Source organism: Protopterus annectens, chromosome 10.part0 (genome assembly GCF_019279795.1).
Source record: "Protopterus annectens isolate FY-2018-M chromosome 10.part0, PAN1.0, whole genome shotgun sequence".
Classification (NCBI taxonomy): domain Eukaryota; kingdom Metazoa; phylum Chordata; order Ceratodontiformes; family Protopteridae; genus Protopterus; species Protopterus annectens.
In genome coordinates, this window is record NC_056744.1 from 1,706,594,117 (window position 1) to 1,706,601,511 (window position 7,395).

Here is a 7,395-nt window from a genome sequence, read left to right on the forward strand (position 1 = left end):
CCTTTTCTTTAACAATTAATATTTACAACCAAGTTGAGACGAAGGTCGATTGTTTATCTTCATGTTTCTCTGATTTTCAACCTTTTTTGGGTTGTGATATTCTCAGATGGACTTAAGGTTCATGTGGATATAATAATATATAATTTTTTCACTACATTTTCTGGTTCACATTTTTCTGGTTATTTAAGCCACTAATAGTAAGAGAACAAAATAGAACAAACAATATAAGCTAATTTGGTTGGGTATTTTCCCAATGCTTATATTATTGTGTTTGGGTTGTGTTATTTTCTGGTGGACATTGGTAAGCTTTTTTGATACAATTTATTATAGATAATTTTTGATTTTGATCAACGTGGATATTCCATTGGCCTATGTTATCAGGGCAGGAATTTGAATATATTTAACTTTTTCACTTTTGGGTAATTTTTTAGCCATGGATTTAAGTGGCATTTTAGAGGGGCTTTCGGCCGACAAAGATAACCTAGAAGTGTTTGGCTTAAACAACAATACAGGACCTAGTTTGATCAACAATATACAAGATGGCCAACAAAAGTGTGGCCTCATGTTTTCAAAACTTAATAGACATATGAAAACTTTACGTTCAAATGTGTGGCACTTGAAACTTTTCAAGGCCTATAAAACCAAAGACATCACACCAAGGGGGTTGAGGGTCCGTTTACAACCCCTAGTGGCCAATATAGATAGTGAACTATCCAGGGAATGGGCTGAGGCCCAGCATTTATCCTCTATGCATTTTGTTGATTGTTTGTTAAGATATTATGATAGAGCTATACTAAACCATCTTACAGAGATCCAAGACTTGTGTGGTGAGGTTGAACAATTTAATAAGGAATTGTTTTATTCACAATATGTTTCAGATCTTGCCAAAGAGCTTTCCATATTAGAACAACAATTAATGAAACGTAAAATCCATAAGTTCAATCGTGACCTTATGGATTACGAGAAAGGCAAGCCCTTTGTTAGTCAGAAATCAGTTAGATTTAATGATCATAAGAACACTTATAATACTAACAGAAAACGTCCTAGGTCCATCCTAAGACATCAGAAGGTTATATCTGATGCCACTTCTGAAGAAGATACTTCCTCTGCTACTGATGGTGAAGTTTCCTCACGCCAGGCCTCCCCAGCTGCCAAAAGAAAACAACCACCCCCTTTAGATTCAAGGGTAGGAGGAGGGGGGGCAGAAAGCACAGATCTAGGTTTGGCAACTCCAACCCTACAATGTCTACTGCAACAAATGGTGAAATAAATAATAATGTTTTTAATATTTCATCTTTCGATCTTTCTCCTATACATATAGGATTACTAAATAAAGGGTTGAATTTTGTCCCAAGTGCACCTGTTTCTGAAAATCAATTATTACAGGATGTAAATGATTTTTGTAGGTTACTTAACCTAAAGATATTTTTTGCAGATTGTGAAACCACTCAAAGATCATCTGATTTCAAATTTGGAAAATCTGCCTTTATTCCACCCATGAATAAACATGTATCGATTTTCAGAGAGTGTGTAATTAAGGAGTTGCATTTTGCAAATTTGTATGAGCCAATTACCAATAATCTCACTGTAGCTGAAAGAAAGGCTTTGTCGGAACTCAAGGATAATCATGACATAGTTATTACTATGGCTGACAAAGGGGGTGCTATTGTGGTCATGGATTATACAACATACACAGAGGAAGCTTTGCGTCAATTATCAGATTCCAGTTTTTATATGGAAATGAGTATTGACCCCACTCCAACTTTTAAGGAAGAAGTTGACTGTTTTTTAGATCTAGCAGTTGACCAGGGTGTTATAAGTGAGCAGGTAGCCAAACAACTTAAGGTGGAGGAACCAACTCCACAATATTTATATTTGCTACCTAAAATACATAAAGATCCACTTCATCCCCCTGGTAGACCGATTGTGTCAGGCAGAGGGTCTCTAACGGAGCCACTGTCTGTCTTCCTTACACATTATTTAAAACCATTATTGATACAAATTAGATCACGTATCAAGGATACCACTGAATTTCTTAACATTGTTAAAGATTCTCAATTAGAATCTTCATGGTGGCTCTGTACATTGGACATGGCTTCATTATATACTAGCATCCCTCATGATTTAGGAATTCTTGCAGTTTCATATTGGCTATACAAATCCAATTTATATTCCACAGGTTTCAATAATTTTCTGATTAAGTTAATAGAAATTGTGTTACGTAAAAACATCTTTTATTACCACGGAAAGGCCTATTGGCAAATCAAGGGAACGGCAATGGGGGCCTCGTTTGCACCCATATATGCAGATCTTTTTATGGGTTATTATGAGGCTACATTTATATATGATGTTCAGCACAACATATATATACAACATCTAGATATCTGGCGCAGGTATCTAGATGATTGTTGGATGGTGTGGCGTGGTGATAGGGATGAGTTATCTGAGTTTGTATCTTATTTGAATAACAATTCTTTTGGTATTAAATTCACTGCCAATATAGAGCAGGAAAATATTGTGTTTCGGGATGTAATGGTAACTAGGCTTTCAGATAACACCCTAGCTACTTCAGTTCATCGAAAATTTCCAGAATACAATACTTTGTTACATGCTCAGAGTTGCCACCCACACCACATCATCCGCAATATTCCAAAATCTCAATTTATGAGGATCAGAAGGATCTGCTCTTCTGAACAAGAATATTCTAATTTCAGTCTTGATTTGTCCAGATGATTTATTAATCGTGGTTATAATGTACACAACCTATTTACAACCATGGATGAAACCAATAGGTTAACACGTACAGAATTATTGGAATATAAACCACGGGATAGGGCACCTCCTGAGCAACAATCTAACCAACCTTTGTGGTTAGTAACTACTTATGGGACAAATACCAATCGGTTTACAGACATCATTAATCAGCATTGAGGTATTTTGTTATCACATGACATTTTGAATCAGATTTTACCTGACCAGTGTTCGTTCTCCTATCATAGGGGATGGAACATGAACTCATACTTCACTCATTATAAGAGATATATTCCTACCATACCACAACAAACGACTTTATTTGGGGACATATTAATGGGCTGTTTTCCATGTGGCCATTGTTCTGCTTGTCAACATTTATTAAAAACAACTGAGTTCACAAGTAGGAATACCTCTAAAGTATTTAACATCAGGATTTTTGGAAATTGTAGTTCAGATTGGGTTGTTTATTTAGCAACGTGCACTTGTTCTGCTTTCTATATTGGACAGACATCTAGGCCAGTCAAATTCAGAATAGGTGAGCACATGAGTGCTATTAGGAATAAACGTATAACTAATGCACTGTTTAAACATACCATTGAACACCCATCTGCTACATTTAAATTTGTCATTGTAGACAGGATAATTCTACATAGGAATTTCAAAGCAGGATGGCACAGGAAACTTAATGATATGGAAAATAAGTGGATTATCAAATTGGGGGGTCTGTTTAGACCTGGATTAAATGTATCAGAACAGTAATGATCAGACAATGTAGGAATATTACTATGTATTTTTTCAATGGATATATTGTATTTCCCATAGATATCCAGATATATTTATATCTTAGCATATATTTATAATATGCATGCATAACATGGTTTCTTTTGTGATTTATTATATGTATACATATATTGGATGATTGTATTCTGATCAAGAGGAGATATATATGAGTAATATTTTAATTTATATACTTATATATCTCCCATATAAGCATAGTACATATAAATATATATACATATGTTATATTTTTTATTTTTCCATTTGGAACTGCAAATCTATGATTTGGTGGTTAATATGCATGTCCCTTTAAGAGCTGGATTATAAATTGTGTCAAACATGGCGGAAACCTTTTTTCATTTTGAGCATTGACAAAGGCTTGTTTAAGCCGAAACCGGTTTGCTTTGGTAATGGTTTATTACCATTACTTTGGATTAATGGCTTGATAATAAATTTATGCTGGAGCAATCCTTTACGTGCTGGTCCATTTTGTTTGCATATTTGATTTTTATTCCTTCTTGATGCAGATATGCTTCTGCTAGATTAAGCAGAGAAGTAATCTTAGATTTACTCTCCTCATGTTTCAAACCTTTCACTACGTTTGGGTCAGCAGATATATGTGTAGTCCCACAATTGCAGCTATATACATGTAATCAATTTTAAGGAGGCCCATCCCTCCGTCAGAATGGGAAATATATAATCTTGGTATGCACTGATTTTTATAAATCATTTGGTGAGCATGAAGCATCCTTCTTGTTTTCTAATCTATCCAACACAGTTTGGGGTCAGTCAATCACTCCAAAACTATAAGTTAGGACAGGAACAGAAAACTGGTTTATAGCCTGGATTTTGTTCCTAGATGTCAGTACTGTTTTAGGATTTATTTAAGTCTTCTGAAATATTCCTTACTAAGTTTTATTTGCATTTGTTCATGTTTTATTGTTGATCCTTCATCAATTCCCAAACATTTATACACTACTTCATGCTTAAGTTCCTTTTCATCACATTCTTGTCCCAAAATGATGTTTTTCTGGTGTTGCAGTTTTCCTGGTTTAAAAGCTATTTTTTCACATTAATCAAGACCAAATTACAATCTTGTATCATCTGAAAAAGTTTTGACAACTTGAGTTCTTCATCTGATCAGCTATACAGTTTCAAATCATCAACAAAAAGAAGATGAGAAGTCTTTCTACTTTGTTGTTTTCTACGTGCCAAATTATAGCTATAGCCTAAGCTGTTAAGTAGACAGCATAATAGGTTAAGGGCAATGCAGATTAGCAGTGGAGACAGAGAGTCACCCTGGAATATCCCCCTTTGAATTTTTATCCCTGGGATAGTAATTTGTCCTTTATCATGACTTAATTGCTAAGTGGTCTGCCACTGTTTCATGGTCACAGTAATGTAATCGATCAGTGTAGCATATATCGTATACATTTTTAAGCACTCTTATCCATGAATGAGGGATAATATCAAATGTTTTTCTGTAGTCATTCCATGCCATACTTAGATTCTTCCCCTTTTTACAGTTCTCCACTATGACTTTAACAACAAATGATCTTTTGTTCCATATGACTTTTTTATTGCCCTTTTGTTCTACTGCCATAATTGAGTTTTCTTCTAAATGACTATACACGCTATCAGCATCAATTCCCATGTATAGTTTACATGTCATTGGTCTATAATTTTAGGGTAGCTTGCAGGTTCACTCTTAAGTAGGAGGATTGCTTTCCCTGTTGTTAGCCAGGTTGGTGCCTGTTCGGGATGTGCATACAAATAGTTCTTATTCATGGCTAAATCTTTGTGCAAAGATGTTAGTGCTTTTAACCAAAAGTTAGGTACTGCATCTGAGCCTGGGGTTTTCCAGTTAGATACTTTTTCTTAACTTTGTTTCAATCTCTCTGGCTGTTACTTCATCCCATTTCATATCCTTTACCTTGAAACTTCTTATTCTTTCTTTTACTTCTTATATCCATTTAGCATCTTTGTTTTATTCCACAGGATCTTCATAGATACTTCTCCAAAATGCATCTATTTCTTATTTTTTTTTTTTTGGTGTTGTTTCCCAAGTCTGTTTAAAACCTTTTTGGGTCATCAATAAATTGCTTATTTTGTACTTTTCCTTTATTTTTATCTGCATATCTTCTAAGCTTTTCTGCCTGTACTGAAATTTTTACTTTGTTATTTGCGATAGTGCATGACAGATTCTGGTCTGTTCTAATACTGCGCATTGCTTTTATCACATCTAGCTTTCTTAATATTTTTGTTAATCTATTCCCTTTTCTATAGTCTTCTAACAGTGACACTTCTTGTCTTAATTGCTTTATAGTTTTCTCTATTCGATACTTCCATGATGGTATTCAATTTCTCTACTTCCTTTCCCTGACTACCCTGTGTTCTTGTGGTTGTGGTAGTACTTTACCTTATTAATTTAGCTGCACAGTAATATAACCTGCTTACTTTTGTTATACCGCATGGATCTCTATGAACAGTCCTAATTTGTTTTATCAGACTTCTGACTTTTTGGATTTTATTGACTGTCTGCAGTCTATTTCTTTCATTTAACTTAATATATCTATGTATACTAAATCAAGCAACTCTTCTCTTAGCTCATTTTCTTCCAAACTGAGGGCACATATGTTTTCCATTTCCTGTGGGCATTCTATAGAAAGTTCTGTGGCATATTCTCTTCAATTTCACACTGCACCTTCCCCTGCTCTGTCATATGGGAACGCACTGGCCTATCATTCCTCAACATTGACTGTGTCAGACTTTCCACAGTTTCCTGTTCCTTCCCTTGCTGTCTACCTTCAGGTGAATGTTTATACTGGTTTCCTGTAGAAGGCTCCAAAATATCTTCATATGGAACCTGACCAATGGGTTCCTGTTCCACTAGTTTCCCTTAATTTGGATATCCATTGCTCTGCCCTGTTGTGGTGCTTTCTGAATTAGATTTTCTACACTGAATCCTTCACTTCACAGATACTCCATAACCTTAATTTCTGTTCTTTAACTTCTTGATTACTAATCTCCTTTCTACTTTTTTCTTTGTCTTCTTATTCTTTTGTATTGTAAAGTTTTCCATGTCTGGATTCCTTTGCCTGTATTTCTCATCAAATATCTTTGGTGCTGCTCTTTTTGTATTGGTTCGTTTTGCTTTCTCCTTTGCATAAATATTACACCATATTAAATCCCTTTTTCTTCCCATGTCCATATTCCCTCTTCAGATGTCTCCTGATCTTCCTGTTCTCCTTACTTTGGGGATTCACTCCATCATGCTATAATGTAACCTGTGTTAGACCTTCTACAGCAAATCCTTCACTTTGCAGACACTCCATAACTTCAACTTCTATTTTTAACCTCTGCTTTACTAATCCTCTTTTTTATATTCCTCTTTGTGATATTATCTTTTATTATGAAATTTTCCATATGTGGATGCCTTTGCCTGTATTTCTCTTCATATATCTTGGGGCTGCCTTCTTTACATTGACTAACTTAGCTTTCTCCTTTGCATAAATATTGCACCATATCAAATTCTCTTTCTTTCCCATGTCCATATTTCTTTTTATACTTTTCAAATATTTCTAGGTTTTCTTTTTTTATATTTTCACACTTCTTCAGATGCTTCTTTTTCCAAACAGATCAAAGTTTTTTGATCTATATACTGTTTTTCACAAATCTGTTGTACTAACAAACACAAATTTTCATTTGAAGCTTCTGACAGTTTTCCTGTGGAAGTATTTTTCTTTCCTCTAATTTTTCTGCTGACTCCCTTTTGTGGGTGTTTTGATGACATGAGAGGTTACTCTTTCTTCTATACAACTTACTGTTTACAGGACATTTGATATACTTATTTCTTTTAAAATT